The sequence below is a fragment of the Amblyomma mixtum genome, chromosome 2, assembly GCF_055824585.1.
Source record: "Amblyomma mixtum isolate Tamu chromosome 2, ASM5582458v1, whole genome shotgun sequence".
NCBI classification, from domain to species: domain Eukaryota; kingdom Metazoa; phylum Arthropoda; class Arachnida; order Ixodida; family Ixodidae; genus Amblyomma; species Amblyomma mixtum.
Genome location: NC_143013.1, coordinates 132196063 through 132213414, shown reverse-complemented (window position 1 = coordinate 132213414; position 17352 = coordinate 132196063).

Here is a 17352-nt window from a genome sequence, read left to right as displayed (position 1 = left end):
AGCATTGCGACGAACGTACCGAGCTTTAGCTCTCGCCTTTTTAAAATTCACGAAGTTCTCCTGTGTTGGGTACCGGCGAAATTTACCCCATGATCTATTTTGTTGTTTTTTTGCTTCTTTGCATTCTTTTGTCCACCACACTTTGTGTTTCGGTCGCACCACTCCTGAAGACTGAGGAATAGCAGTGAGTGCGGCGCTTATTATACAATCTGTGAATTTTTCATTTATCTCATTGATGGTGAGGTTTTCTAAAACTATATCTTCTAAATTTGCGTTAGCTCTAAAAAGTGACCAGTCAGCGAGATGAAGCTTCCAACGTAGCGGTTTAGTTGAGATGATTTGTGGTGCAGATGTTAAACTAATTCGTACTGGAAGGTGATCACTGCCATATGGGTTGTCAATGACATCCCATTTAAAATCGTTAAAAACAGATGGCGATGAGAAAGCTAGATCGAGGGAGCTCATCCCTCCCGAGCTTGGGCAACAATATGTCGCTTTTCCTGTATTTAAAAGACAGATGTTATTTGAGAGGATAAAATCTTCTATTGTTTGGCCCCTCGAGTCACAGCGTTCGCTTCCACAGAACGGTGAGTGAGCGTTGAAATCACCAACTACCAGGAATGGCTCCGGTAGTTCATTTATCAGGCCTTCTAAATCTTGTATTGTTAATGTCATGTGCGGGGGAAGATATACAGAACATATCGTTATGGTTTTGTAGCTAACGACGCTAACCGCAACCGCTTCCAGTTTTGTGTTAAGATTGATTTTTTTTGCAGGGACACCGCTCTGAGTGACATTTGCGACGCCTCCTGAGAGTCTGCTCGCGCCCTCTCGGTCACGACGGAAGACAGTATATCTCTTTAGCAAATTTGTGTTACGAGGACCTAAATTGGTCTCTTGTAGACATGTAAATTGGTCTCTTGTAAATTGGTCTCTTGTAGACAAGGCGATAGGAGCGTGTGCTCCTAGTATGTCTTTTATGTAACTGTAATTACTTAAAAGTCCTCTACAGTTCCATTGTATTATGAAAGCCATCTTAATTTTGTGTTTCTATAGGGTGGGAAGGTAGATCAAGTTGTTGTTGGCCCCGTGACTCGGGGCCTGTCTTTTTTTTTTTTACCGATCCAAGGAGCTCCGCCGACCGTCCGACGTGGACGGCGCGGGGCTGCCCGGGGTCGTGTCCATCGCCTCTGCAGAGGCACTGGACGACCGTGCAGGAGGCACATTGATTTTTGAGTTTGAGCTCGACCTGTGGGAAGAGGTCTTTGGGCCCGCCGACCCGGAGGTCTGCGTTCCCTCCTTTGGGGTAGGCGCGGATGGCCCCGCCCCAGGCTTACTACGTGTGACCTGGACGGGTGCCGAAGCCTGGTGTGGTGCGCCGCGCCCACGCACCACATCGGCGAAGTTTTGTTTTGTTGTGAAGGAGAATGAGTTGGTGAGTGCGAAACGCCTTCTCGCTTCTTGAAATGAAATGTTTTCCTTTGTCTTTATGGTGATTATTTCTTTTTCTTTTTTCCAGGACGGACACGCCCTGGAGTATGCTGCATGGTCTCCGTCACAGTTTGCGCAGTGCGGGGCTGCGTCACATTGATCAGAAAGATCCTTCGAGGCGCAGTTCGCGCACGTTTTCCGGCCGCGGCAACTTTGTGAGCCGTGGCCGAACCTTTGGCAGTTGAAACATCGGCGAGGCTTGGGAATGTATGGTCTTACGTTAACTTTCAGATATCCTACTTCGACTGTGTCGGGCAGTGTGCTAGTGTTGAACGTCAGGATCATATGTTTTGTGTCTATATCCTTATTATCCTTCCGGATCTTGATTCTGTGAACGTCTATCACGTCTTGGTCACTCAGACCTTCGAGCATCTCTTTTTCTGTGATGTGGACAAAATCATTTTCGGATATCACGCCCCGGACGGTGTTCAAAGATCGGTGTGAAGTCACGGAGACAGGATTATCTCCAACAGACACAATGTTTACGAGTTTTGAGTGCTGGATGTTGTCTCGCAGTTCGAGCAGTAAGTCACCGCTGGCCATTTTTGATACCTTGTAGCCAATGCCCAAGGCTTCTGTAAAACACTTTGATACTAGGAAGGGAGACAGGATTCTTGCTTGCTTATTTTCTACTTCACTATGGATGACATGGTATTTAGGAAAACTCACTTTTCTTTTTTCCGTGCCGTAGACACCGATGCTGGTATAAGCTTTTAACAAAGGAAAGCGCCGTAGAAGTACTGCGTGGCACAACTGTCATGGTGCAACGGAAAGCCGGCCAGCCACCAGCGCACACACGATGTAAGGGCCGGGAGGTGCTTTGATGCCAGCACCTCTTCTAGATGTTGTCTTGACCACGCCAGGCTGGAGATGAGCGACAAGCATGCGCACCACTGTCTCTAGATTGGCCATGTCTTGACGAAGCACTGGAGAGCATGTCACGCGTAAAGTGGTATCCTCGCCTTCGTTGCAGTATAGCATGTCTTTTCCTCTGCAGGCGCATGCTTCAGCGGTCCACAGGTCGTAGCTGATTCGTTTTTTTTTGCTGAGAGTACTGGGACTGGGGTGCTTTGCATACTGAGCATCGCCATTACTTATCAGCAACGCTTTGCAGCGCTGCCTCGCGGCTGGAAGTGGTTGTCACTTCATCGGTTTGCTGCGAAATCAGGATCGGACATCCTGGCATGCCATCTCAGATCATCAAATTAAGCGGGCTGGTGCATTCCACCGCTTCGAATAATATGATCAGATTTGCAGTATAAATAATGGGATCGCAAAAATTATTCAAATTATCCGTGATTTCGAACCAACGGAGCTCGAATGATTGAGGTTTTTCTGTATGTGGATGTGTTACTGTCTGATGTGCAGAAGCCTTCTCTGGCTTAAATGTTTGTTTCAGCGATCACTCTGCGGGTGCTGCACTTTCTGTTGGAGGTGCGCCAGCAGCTGCATCACAACTCACAGCAAAATGAAAAAATATTAGAGAAGCTGACGCAGCTGGAGGCAGCGAACGGGGTTCAGGCCCAGGCCGAAGCTCTGCCTTCTTCAGACCCAAGTGTGAAGCTGCCCACCCTAACCGCATATACCGTGGAGGAGTTGAAGGCAGCGGAAGCTGCAGTACAGGATTCGGGCGTGGCCGCTGCTCTGGTAATCTGCTGTTTTAGTTTTTTTGCAGTCATTGCAGTGAGCAGTGATAAATGTATGCCGGTGTTTTGCTTGTTTTTCCCAGTTCTGTTAACAAATAAGTCACACATATTGACTAGCAAAATTCACGCACACAGGACAAGAGAAGGCGACAGAACACACGCTTATTAACAAATAAGTCGCCCGCCAAGATTAGTTGGATGCAGTGGTTAGTAATGATGCTTTTCTTACCCATAATTCCTGCTTAACGTGCCACGTGAATATGCGTATTAACCCTTTCTGGTCAGGTCTACAGTATTGTGCATCTTTATTGTGAAGACTTCAAAACATTTTCTCGCCTCAAACGCTGGCTCGTTTGCGGTAAAACTGGGCACAGAGCTGGCGTACTGTGGTAACTTTAGTCTCGTAGCAAGTTTTACAATGATGCTTACTTGATTCATCCGCGAATGATGCTACTCTGTGAAAGACGGACTAAAAGACCGACTACCAAATGAACAGTTTCGAGGAGTTATCTACAAGATACCATGCCTGAACTGTAATCATGCTCACATCAATGAGACAGGAGAGTTCTCAGGACTCACAAAGGAGCAGCAACGGGATGTGACGAATGACAAGCATGCCACAAACGCGCTCACGGGCCATGGTCGTTATTGGCCACCAGATTGAGTGGGCAATGCCTCCATCTTATCCAAAGAAAGGAACGTGATGATGCGCATTCTGCTGGATTCGCTATTCATTCAGATGATTCAAGAGACTTTAAGCAAAAACTCTGGCCCCATGCAAAGCATCTACGCCCTATCGTTACGTCACATTCTTCGGTTATAAATGCCCCACCGCTGTTGCCCTGCTCATTGTGAACGTGAAGCCCATACGGTTTTAAGAACTATCTCTTGGACTATGGTCAGTGACTGCTGCTTCATTTCATGCCGAACTGTCGTATTTCCACCTACAGCCTGCACCTCTGAACCTACGTGCTGTACAAAATGGCGGCCATAATGTTACATGAATACTCCCTGACGAATTTTTCTAACTTATTCATGTGGGTGAAGAGTCTTCATAGTCATATTTTCTTGTATATGGGGTGTTTCACCGAAATGTTTAAAAGTTCCCAAAAATAGTCTTTTTGGGGTAAAAACATGGCTTTTGCGGCATAGTACTACCAGTGTTGGCAGACACAAGACTAGTAAGCTGGTTAAGTACTTTTTAATTAGTAACTAGTGGAGTTAGGCGCTAGTTCCAATTGGAGATTTGTATCTGGTCGTTCATAATAGTCAAATCAGTTTTTAAAATTCTGGAAACTCGATTATCGTTGGCGCTGTGGCTTGACAAAATTTGGCTTTTTCGGCTAGTTACGTGCACAATAGGGGTTGATTTGCCTGTATGCTTTATATGTATTTTCGCACGATGCAGCCAAATTTTGTCAAGCTACAGCGGCGAGGGTAATCGCGTTTTCGAAATATGGCTATTACTAACAGCTGGTTACATATCTTTAATTGCAACAGTTGCATATCTGTGCTAGTTAAAAAGTTATCAGAATTGGTTAGCCAGCTTACTAATGAAAATTCACAGCCCTTCCGGTGTCCAGCAACACTGCTAATATTGTGCAGCAACAGCCATAGTTTTACCCAGGAAGCCCATTTTCTCGAAATTGAATATTTCCTGAAACACCTGGCATAGCAAATGTAACTTGCGTGCATCAGTTTGCATTTTGTAGACTGCTTTTCATGGCACTAAGTTGCGTTATGTGTCCCACTGCCAGGTCGACATTGGGGGTGGTGCCTTGATTGAGGAAACTCCCCTTGTAAAATTACGCGGCAGCTGTCCAGGAGCCCCTGCATAATTCGCAAGAGGGCTGATGCGGCAGCTCTTCACTTTGGGGGAGTTGAAAGGGAAATCCTTTCGTGGGAAAAAATCAAATACACATCCTGAGGCATCCTTGAGGAAGGTCTTTGACCCCGTGAAAGTGGGCGCCATCTCTGGTATGTCACTTCTTTTTTGGCATCCGAATTCCCCACTTGACCATTTATTAGAACTACTTTTCTTTCGTATCCTCTACTTCTGTGCACATATGTGAAAAGTCAGCAACATGCATTTTACTGCGCCTGGCTGAGCTTAGGTATACTTGTATGTGGGCTGACCTTAACTCCCTTCTTTTGAACGTCAGGAAATTAGAAGGGTTGCTGTATACCATATGTACCAGTTAAGTGTTACAAAGTTTTTATCAAGTTGATTGCATTTTGAATCGCCAACTGGTCGCGTTGTGTACTCAAGCTATGCAGCCATCAGTGTGCAGTTGTGTACTCAAGCTATGCAGCCTAAGTCATGCAATGAATCAATGGCAGAGCTAAGATTTTTCAGAGTGCCCTTCAAAACCATGCATGTCAATTAGCTATTGCCATCTCTGGACAGCTGAAAAAAGGTCGTGCCGCACCCAAAAAAATTTTGAAGGTGGCCTCCAGGGGGCTTAACATAGTCTGTTTTCTTGTTTTCTGCACAAAGTGACAAAGACGACGATATAACGTGGCTAGGCCATATGCGAATTACAAGCACTAGCACTTCAGTTTTCATTTCCGTTCCTGTTCAAGGCTCGGCTTTCAAGGTCAGGCAGGTTTCAGGCAAAGATTGGTGAAATCAGATTCAAGTTTTCCTTTAAGTGTATGACCTGATAGCGTTAAGGGGGAATGTCCGAATATAAGGAATTTGCGGTTCTCTACTTCTCATTCATAGACTGTTGGGGGTCCTCGTACCCCTCCAGGCGCAGTGGTGCAGCTGTTGAGCAATGCGCCACTGCCCTGCGACGGCTGATGCTACAATCGTTGGGGCTTCCGATACACAGCTTGCTCTTCTCGAGGAACTTATTGTCGCAATCTATCATTAATTGAACAGACACCTCCCACTGTCACACATGACAAACAGACAACGGTGAAATCTGCAAGTGGGGCTCTAGTGGTAGTGCACTAAAAAAACACTTGAAAGAACGTACTTCACTTAGTCCGGCTGCAACATGGAGTAGACTCCGAAGGACAAAATTAGGAGGAACTTTAGCGGCTAAAGTGGTGAAAGGCGAAAGCCTGAGTGCTGCATTCTGCTACGCGATTGTTCACTGCACATTTTGTTGGTGCATTAAATAACTGCCAATTAATGACGCTTAAGCTTCGCATTTAGGAGTGGAACTCGACAGCGTGTTGTAGCGCTGCCAGGCAGTCCACGGAGCGCCACCACCTGTTCGGCGCGATGCCTTGCCCTTTGACCGCAACGCTTTTTGAGGAAAGGAAATGGGGCTGTAATTCTCTGTCATCTCGATGGACACCTGAGCCGAACCGTACAGGAAGGGAGGAAGCGTGAGTGAAAGCAGAAAGAGGGGCCGTAATGAAGAAAATGAAATTTGTATTTGAGGAAAGGAAATTACGCAGTAACTGTCCCACATATCTCAGGGGACACTAGTCGAAAATTGAATTTGAGGAAAGGAAGTTGCGAAGTAACTGCCTCACATATTTCGGTGAACACCCGTCAAAATTCGCGCGCGGTCACGTCACGACAATTTGGACCAATCCGAAACGCGGACAAATACGCCTTGCTCGTCGTTAAATTGGTTTTTGAGGAAAGGAAATGTATCTGTTTCTCATATCTCGGTGGACACCTAAACCCCGCCGTAAAGGGAAGGGAGAAAGATGGGAGTGAACGAAGACACCGTATTCACTAGACGCACCTTTGTTCGTTCCAAACCATCGAGCTGGCATGGCGGAGTGGTAGCGTGCTCGCCTCGCATTCCGGAGACCGCGGTTCGATTCCCAGGCTCGGCCAATTTCCTACTCGGTTTTATTTATTTATCTGGTCTGACTATAAAGGTTAGACTAATTGGTTAAGTAAGCAACTCAGTCAAACTTACTTGGAGCATCACTATACGATCCCTTTAATTGGTTGCATGGTTAATAGCCAAAGTACAATTGGCCCCATTTGAAATTCGCGCACTGTGACGTCACGACCGTTTCGACCAATTGAGAAGCGTGACATTTCTGTCGACAACTCCTGCTTACAACGATGAGGCTTTAAAGGCTTCCGCCTTAAAACTGTGTTGATCAGCATTACAGAACTGGCTGAAGTGTCAGGTTGTATACCAGCTCTGCCAGCACCCCACCACAAGCCCTGCCTGCCACCCCACCACAAGCCCTTGCCGGCACCCCACCACAAGCCCGGAACTCTACCACAAGCCCTGCCTTACACCCCACCACAAGTCCTGCCCAGCACCCCACCACAAGCCCTGCCCGGCACTCTGCCAAAAGCCCTGCACGGCACCCACCCATAAGCCCTGCCCGGCAACCCACCACAAGCCCTGCCCGGCAACCCACCACAAGCCCTGCCCGGCACTCCGCCACAAGCCCTGCACGTCACCCCCCCATAAGCCCTGCCCGGCACCCCACCACAAGCCCTGCGCCGCACTCCGCCACAAGCCCGGCACCCCACCACAAGCCCTGTCTGGTACCCTACCACAAGCCCTGCCCGGACCCCACCACAAGCCCTGCCTGGCACCCCACCACAAGCCCTGCCCGGCACCCCACCACAAACCCTGCCCAGCACTCCGCCACAAGCCCGGCACCTTACCACAAGCCTTGCCTGGCACCCCACCACAAGCCCCGCCCGGCACCCCACCACAAGCCCTGCCCAGCACTCCGCTACAAGCCCGACACCCCCCCACAAGCCCTGTCTGGCACCCCACCACAAGCCGGGCGCTCTACCACAAGCCCTGCCCGGCACCCCACCACAAGCCCTGCCTGGCACCCCACCACAAGCACGCACTCCACCCCACCAGAAGCCCGACAGCCAACCCCAAGTCCTGCCCTCTGCCTAACCCCTAGCCCTGCCTAGCCTACCACCTCACAGCTGGCTCAAATAAAGATCTCATTTTGTGAATACTTTTGGTTGCCTAATTTCTTGCTTACCTTCCTGTGTTGGTAGGTGGAATCGTAAAATATTCGTGAAAAGTAACCAGGGCGAATAAGTTCACATCACAGTTATAAAGGGGAGCCCTTATCTCCCTAACGATGGCCTTTGGATGGTCAGGAGATCCTAGGGTTCTTATTTTATATATATTTGTCACTGTACGCAACAGGCCAGCCATGCAGACTGGTTAATTTCGAAGACTAGATCCAAGATGCTTGTCAGTAGCCAGCGGCTGAGTTTGCATGTGCAAGCGTTCGAAAGCTGGATACCATTACTTAAAAGCTGGATACCTATGCTTGGAAGTTGGATACCAGTGGGACACCTTTACTGGCCCATGCTGCAGAACGAACACCTTTGCCGGCGTTGGCCGCTCGATAGGCCGAACGTTGACCTTAAACTGGCATGAAAGTAGGAACAATGTATCAGAATGGTAGCGCTCGTCCCAAATGCCAGTGTAGGGCCAATGTTAGTGCCAATTTTTGCCAACAATTGCCCGACGTTCGACCAATGATGTTGTGCTGCCTGGATATCAGCACTCAGAAACAGCAGGATGCGTTGTTGGGCAAGTTGGTTCATATTCCTTTAGAAAGATGGGATGCGCACATGAGACAGTCACAAGAAAGAAGACGGGACGGGCCCAAACTAGCAACTGAGGTTTATTCAAGAAATCGACATTTATACATACGCATGTCAGCACTGGCAACAAAGGGCATCAAAGCCGATAGGGCGGATAAGAAACGAGATAAAACACTATGTGAACTCAGGTCATCATGTTTTCGAGGAAACGTGCCTCTCGATTATAAAGTTTGATTGATGTGTCACTGATGCAATCTTTTGCTTTCTTTTTGATGAAATACGAGGTCTGTTAGAAAAGTATCCAACTTTATTTTTTTTTTTGCGAACACCTGATGGAAATGAAACAAGCGCGCTTGCATCAGGCGACCTTGAACCTTCATGCGCATGCACGAATTTTTTTCTGCCTGCCGATAGCGTCAGTCGCTGGGACGCAGCATTTGAGTGAGGCAGTGCGCAGTGCTCTCGTCGGTTTTTTATTGCAAGGAAAATGGCGGAGTGAAAGGAGCAGCGCTACTGCATTAAATTTTGCCATAAACTAGGCGACAGCCAAGTGGAAACCATTCGAAATATTCAGACGGCTTTCGGTGACGATGCTATGAGCAGCACACAGATTAAGCAGTGGTACAATTGATTTAAAGATGGCCGCACATCGGTGGAGAACGAGCCACGCTCCAATCGGCCATCGACATGCCAAAATGACCAGGTCATTGCCGAACTGAACGACATGGTGATGCGGGGCTGTCGCGTGTCTATCCGAGAAATTGAGGAAGAGGTGGACATGAGCAATTTCTCCGCACATTCCATTATCACCGAAGATTTGGCCATGGAGTGAGTTGCGGCGAAATTCGTGCCGAAGCTGCTCACGGTGGAGCAAAAGCAGCTTCGTGTTGAAGTCTCACAGGACATGCTGGATTCAGCAAACAGTGGCCCCGACTTCATCAACATCATAATCACTAGTGACGAGTCTTGGGTGTACAGGTACGACCCGGAAACCAGATCCCAGTCGTCAGAGCGGAAGCATTCCACGTCACCAAGACTTAAGAAGGCCCGCCAATTGCGCAGCAATGTGAAAGTGATGATGACTGCTTTCTTTGACACCCTCTGTGTGGCAGACCACGAGTACGCACTCTACAGGGTCAAACAATGACCAAAGAGTACTACAGTGATGTCCTCCGTTGCCTACGTGATGCTGTGCGGCGCAAGAACCCGGAGCTGAGGTCAACAGGAAATTGGCGCACCCATCGCGCCAATGCTCCTGCACATGCCTCGCACTCGAATCAGATTTTTTGGTGAAAAACCAGACTCCTGTAGTTCAACAGACTCCTTACTGTCCTGATATGGCCCCTGCGATTTCTGGCTGGTTCCCAAAATCAAAAGGCCATTGAAAGGAGCGCGATTTCAGACAAGGAAGAACATTATGGCTGCAACGACAGCTGAGCTAAACTCCATTCCGAAAAGGGCCTTTTCGGAATACTTCCCACAATTGCAGCACCGCTGGGAGAAGTGTGTGGAGTCCCAAGTAGACTACTTTAAAGATGACTAGGTTTGCAACGCTCCAGTTATGCAAGTTTTTTTTCAACGGCCAAAGGTCGGATACTTTTCCAACAGACCTCGTATGCCCCGAGAAGTTCCCGTGCTTTATCGTTACGGCACTTGCGTAGAATCTTTACTTGTGTCAGGACAGGCATGCATTTGTGTTCCAGGCAATGTAACGGCAAGTGACGCTGCTCCTTGTTTTCGATTGACCTTTCGTGCTCACGAGTGCGGATATTGATACAGCGGCCTGTCTGTCCTATGTAAACCTTGCCACATGTTAATGGTATCCGATATATTACGCCAACCTGACAGTTTCCTAGCTCTATTAGAATTTTACTTGAACGCTACTTTTATCACGTTTGACAACCAGACTTTTCTGCTGCGACAGGGAGTGTGTATAGGGTCGTGCGTAGTACCAGTTTTGTGCAACATCTTTTTATCCAGTATTGACCACACCTTCACTGGTGTACTGAACAGTGATGTTGTCCATGTTTTTAGATATGTTGACGACTTCCTTATCCTTTTGAAGAAACCGGCCGATTTTATGTATGACGATGCCATTGCTGAAATTTTAAATGTCATAGAAAGTAACGCCTCATGTTTAACCTTCACCCATGAGCTCCCTGTCAATAACACTCTGCAGTTCCTAGATCTTAAACTTACTTTCTCTCATGGTCATGTGTGTTGGTGTTTTTGCCCCCGCACATAAAAACAATTATTACCCTACGATTCCGCTCACTCAAACCACGAAAAGGGCCATTGCTAAACAGATTATCGAAAAAGCATTAAAAACGTCTTGCTCCCATGCCATGCAGGCCAGCTTCGATACGCAGGTATCGAGATTGAAGGAGGCTGGTTTCCCTGATGTGGTTGTGCTGGCAGTGATTGAAACGCCGGCAAAGAAGTTGAAAGCTCCCCTGAATGACAACACTGATATGTCTGACCAATCTAAGAGGCCAGTAGTGATTCCGTACGTCCACAGGACCGCACACAATCTCAAGAAAGTAGGTAACAAGCACAGCGTTTCGCTCGTTTTCTCGGCACCCTGCAAGCTGAGTCACCTGTGTGCCCGCATCGGAAGACATGCTTCCAGAAAGAAGAAAATGGGTGCGGCGTGAAACATAAGAACCGCTATGTGGACTACCAGGTTGGCGTAATATATCAGATACCATTAACATGTGGCAAGGTTTACATAGGACCGACAGGCTGCTGTATCAATATCTGCACTCGTGAGCACGAAAGGTCAATCGAAAACAAGGAGCAGCGTCACTTGCCGTTACATTGCCTGGAACACAAATGCATGCCTCTCCTGACACAAGTAAAGATTCTACGCAAGTGCCGTAACGATAAAGCACGGGAACTTCTCGAGGCATATTTCATCAAAAAGAAAGGAAAAGATTGCATCAGTGACACATCAATCAAACTTTACAATAGAGAGACACGTTTCCTCGAAAACATGATGACCTGAATCCACATAGTGTTTATCTCGTTTTTTATCCGCCCTATCTGCTTTGATGCCCTTTGTTGCCAGTGCTGACATGCTTATGTATAAAAGTCGATTTCTTGAATAAACCTCAGTTGCTAGTCTGCGCCCGTCCCGTCTTCTTTCTTGTGATTGTCTCATGTTCGCATCCCATCTTTCTAAAGACCCAGAAACAGGAGGCAGCTCACTTGGCCCAGTCGTGGCTGCACACAACTAACTGCAAAACGATGGAAGAGCTGAGGGAAGCGAGTCGTCAGACTCCTCTAGGATTTTTGGGAATCGGTTAAGGCGACGAAGCAGAGCCAGAGCCCAGGAGCATTGCAAGCGGCCCCTTGGGTCCCACTTCTGGAGAAGTGGTGGTGCACAGTGCAGGGAACGCCGGCAGCCACTGAGCTCGTGGGTAGAGAGAGAACCAAGCGCGAAAAGCAGAGAACAAAGAAATGACATCATGCAGCATAAACTGATCGGAATTGGGAACTCGAAGTGAAAAGGGTTTAGGCAAGAACCGCACTGAGATGTTACTTATCTGGCGGATCAAAGCACTGGGGCTTAAGGCGCGGTCAAAGATGAGTCTGTTGCAGAAGTGCTAGTTAATGCAAAAATTCTAGATACCGGGAGACGTACGAGAATGAAGACATTTTATAAGTGGATCGGGTTCATTGAGTGTCATGAGAATTACAGACCAATAGAAGTGAGCCCGGTCGTTACCAGAGTACCTACACATGCGGAAAAGTTTCGTCTGCGAGCATGCGTTAAGATGAATGGTGCCTTTGGGAAGCTACAGAATGATTCCCGGGCGGGTCCGCGCATAGAGGACAGTTTATTTGCCCTGGAGCAATGCATAAAGATTGCGCAGCAGACGGGGAACGCTTGAGACAACGTGGATCGAGACCTGCTGTGGAGCCTCATGCAGGATTTTGGCCTGGAGGAGCCAAGCATCGAACTATTTCAAGAGTTTACGCTTACGTCAGGGCGCGCGTGTGTAGGTGTCTTATGTCGCACCAGCTGTTGACTTCTACGTCGCAGGGATCACAGTACAGTTGTTGGAGGTGTCTGGGCATGGATATTCTTGAGCATTTAGAGGCCGGAAGTAGAGTCGAGCGATGTATACTAGCGCTGGTGTATGAAGATGATTTTGCTGCACTCTCAAGGACACCAGACCAGCTGCAAATACTGGAGAACATTCCGAGCTGCGAGAGAGCGAGAGAGCCCAGCACCGCCCCCTGCAGTGGGCGATACCACCAGCGTCCACAACTGCACATCCGATTGGGCCTCGTTCTTCGAACTTTATTCCCCAGTCAGGGATCTGGGGAATACGAACCTTATTTAAGGGGATGTTGTGTTGTCATCGGCGCACTCCCTCCTCGACTGTAAATATGTAAAAACCGTCTGTACAGTTTTCTCCTTGACGGAGTTCGACATCGTTCTTCGCAGCCGGGACCTGCGGGGCAGATTGACCCACCCAACTCCAGGGCTCCTCCGTGCTCAACACCGTCCAGGCGCGTGGTGATGGCATCGGGCTAGGAAAGCTTGCAGGCCTGGAACAACTGGCAGCTGGCAGAGGATGTATTCCGCCAAATACCTAGGAATCTGGTTGCCCTAAGAGTGCGAACTGGGTGAACTGGGGTGGGGCGAAGGGGGTGAACGAAATGTTACAACGGTATGTTGGGTCGCCGGTCGCTCCGGGCATTTAAACGCAACGAGGTGACGAGAGCCCCGGTAATTAGGTGGCTTCGCCAGCTCTGGCATATTTAAATTCAATTCTGTGGATCTCCGCCGGCACCCCGCAGTTTCTCGAACGAGAGCACAATGCGGTGGTCCCGGTAGTTCTAGAGATGCTCAAGGTTGTCCGAGGGGAGGTTGGATGGCACTGGTCAGTTAGAGGAAGAAACTCAGACTGAAAGTCAAGGAAAGAGAGACAACTGAGTGACTTCTCTCGGCCAGGACGAAGAAGCCATGTTTGGCGTTATACGGCGCACATTAGGCAGGTATTAGCCCAGCTCCGTCGTATGATCATTCCTTGGGGAGGAGGCTCTGGCTGAAGACCGGTCGCCCTCAGTCGTGCTTGGCTTAGCAGGCAGCATCAATGCGGCTACTTCTGGAGGCGAGACCGAGTCATCTGAAGGTGTGATTGGCGTACAGCCCCTGCATTCTTGCTAGGAGTGTACAAAAGGGTTAGAATATTTCTGGTTTCAAGGAGCAGTGCAGCCAGTGTGACACAAGTGGGCATCGGGAAGTGGGGGCAGAAGTTGACGGACACAGAGTGAGGTGTCCCCTCATTGGCGTTTCGGCTGCAGGAGCGGCAAGGACTTCTAAAAGTATTTATGCTTTAGTTTCTTTATGTTGAATGTTTTTTATACATGAAATCAAATTCTTCAGTGTTTATTTTTAATCACCAGATGTAACTCTTCTCTGATAGCCTTTTCAAAAGGGTATGACCATATCACCACCGCCAAACATGTTCCACGTTACTGACGTTTTCACCGCAACCGGAGCACGGGAAGTCGCCTGCCAAGCTTGTCCCCACTAGCAGAGGCGGCAGCGTTCGCGCACCACCAGGCGCTTTCTGCCCGCGAAGGTGTCGATAAACCAATCTTTTCACGATACCTTGGGATGGGGGATGACGTTCATGTTCTGGGAGACAAAGACGTGGGGAGGAACGTTGGACTAGGTTTTCTGAAGCATGTGAAGATGGGAGTGAGCAGAATAAAAAAAAAAAACTGCCGGTTGGGAGTTCATGGAAGACGCTAAATCTGCCGACTAACTCCAAGGTGCAGCTAAAATAGTCACTGGTCCGGGTTATCTCAAAGGCTCCTCTTTTAGGGAACTGTGGATAGGTTGAAAGGAAATAGGCTTGGCTGGGTATCATCAGGAGCCCGGGCGTTTCGTCCGCGGGCTACGCATGAACGCGCCGATTACCTGCGATGCCCCTGGGGCCAAGGACTTGGGCAAGTGTTGAATTGGTAGCCGGTGTACGACAGAGCACTTTCTAAAGCCCGTGCTATCCTACAGCATAGGCAGCTAGGTGCAGTGGTCTGTGAAACGGGAATTTCTAAATCAGTAAGGGTTCGGACGAAGAATGCGCATAGAAAAGGGGAGAGCCTACAGTATTGCTTTTAAAGACAGAGGTGGAGCGCTTGCTCGAAAAATAGCGTAATCTTCTTAGCACGCAGTGTCCGTTGATCTTCATGTGCAAGCGGGGACCTGAAATAGCATGTGTTGCCAACACGGTGCGCAAGACTATGTATCTGGGTTCGTGTTGCAGTCGGTTAAAGGTCTGTTTACTGCTGCGACGCGGCTGCTGATAGATTCTTCTGAAGGCGGCCGTGCTGCTCCATCAAATAACAACTGTAGGGCTCCGACAGCCCGGAGTCGAAATTCAGTCACAGTGCCTTTAAGAAGCCAGCCACAACAATCGAGACCAGGTCTTAGCCTGTTTCCCATGCAAGCGAAAACGCTAGCAAATCCTGCCGCCGCCACAGCGGAAAACCTGTTTTGAGTCGCTGCGGAGTCTCCAGCGGCTCGAGCGGCGAGGTTTCAACAATTTTTCGCTGCGACGCGTCGCTCAAACGTTCATTACGCTCAGACGCTTGGATTAGAACCAGCCTTTACGCTGCGATCAGAGCGCGGGCCGTATCAAGCGTGTCTGGTTCCAACGACGTGAGCAGTAGTGTCTCCTTTTCCCTTTCGCTTTTGATACCGCATACCCCGAAAGAGCACTTCACCATTGGATCCAGAACGCCCTGTTTGCAGCGTAAAAGGGATGAGGTGAACGATGCTGTCGACAAACTCATGGTATAGGGAAGTTAATTTTGCAGAAATTTATAGAAATATTAACATCATCGGTGGTGGAAAGGGGCTAAACATTGATCTGTATTACCAACAAATGACAGAGAAAAAAAAGTTTAGAAACGGCTAATAATAGAAGATTTAAAGAAGGTCGGGTAGCCTCTGCAGCCATCCTTGGCTGGGCAAGGATGTTGAACCTCCAAACCTACAAATAAAAACATCAGCCTTTATCTTCGGAGTGCGAGGATGGATGAGGTGTACCAAAAAAATGAAGCAAAGCAATGGGGAAAAATTTAGTTTCTCGAGAAAGCCTACTTCGCTTAAAAAGCTAAACACACAAGACCTCTCAACAGTTTCATCTTCATCCAAGAGTAAGATTTTTGTGCAAAGGCATATATTCATTTAACACTTGTTGCTGAGCTAGTCGGTGCATTATTCTTCGTACAAAAGTTAGCGCAAAACACAAGACACTCACAAGAAAGGCTCACAATAAAGACACTCACAAGAATATATTCATTCAAACCAGAGTTAAACACTTTTTCCTTAGTTTTTCGACTTTCGCTTATGATGATATAATGTGTTTACTACTAATTCTTCACCACGTTTTTCAAAAGGGGGTTTCTCTAGTTTTGTCAGAGTAAACGCACGAGAAGCTGTGTGTGTGTCCTGTATGAATCCGGCAGCGAATTACTTCCTTAAAACGTTCCTGGTGTGTGCAACACTTCAAGTGTAGTTCGTTATTTACTTCGTTGTGCCAAGCTAACTGCCATTTCTTTCCTTATTTTACCGTGTACTAAGTGCATGCAATCATTAAATGGCATGTTTACTTTGTTTACTTGCTTGTCACGGTGTTGAGCAGCGCACAGTTCTGCTCTCGTTGACTTTAATTCCAGAATGACTTCGTACCCAGCACAGCTTTGTTTAATCTTTGAGCTATGGCTGTTATGTTGTGTATGATGGCACCAAGCAGTGATGTGATCGCCTTTCCAGATTGAAGGGCTGTAAGTACGCTTAGCGAGTCTGTGTAAATAATGCTGTTTTGCAAGGTTCTCGTTTGCGATTTTTTCCACGAATACACAGGCGGCGTAACATTCGACAGTGAAGATAGATGCACACTGTGGAAGTCTTAATGTTTCATTCTACTGCCCTTCTACCACTAGACTTACAATGCAAACAACTGTTTTTGAACCATGCGTATAAAGAGCTGTGAAAGTACGGTACTTTTCCTAGAGTGCCAAAAATTCTTTTATCCTAATTTGCGAAGTTTTCTTTTTTTTTCTTACGGGACTGCGTAAGAGCGAAATCACAGACTGCAAGGAAATTGTACTGTGGAGGCAATGGATCTCGTCTTCGAGCAGTGCCAGGTAATGTGCCCAGTACGCCGAGGTTTTGGCACAGCTTTTCAAATAGCAAGAGCCGTGTCCTGATAGGTTGCGGTTTGTTGTTAAATAGTGTTCCAGATGGGCCCTTTGTAGCTATGGGGTAACATAGCTGTTTCGGCAGCGAACGGATATTTCGATTGTTCAAGCACATGAGTATGGCTCTTCTGTCTGTAAGTGACGGTTCCTTGGTTTTTGGTTTGGTTTGGTTTATTGGGGTTTAACGTCCCGAAGCAACTAAGGCTATGAGGGACGCCGTAGTGAAGGGCTCCGGAAATTTCGACCACCTGGGGTTCTTTAACGAGCGCGGACATCGCACAGCACACGGACCTCTAGAATTTCGCCCCCATCGAAATTCAGCCGCCGCGGCCGGGATTGAACCCGCGTCTTTCGGGTCAGCAGCCGAGCGCCGTAACCACTGAGCCACCGCACCGGGGTTCTTGGTTTCTATGTAAAGACTGTTTATGGGTGACGTCCAATATGCACCAATGGAAAGACGCAAACCTAAATTAT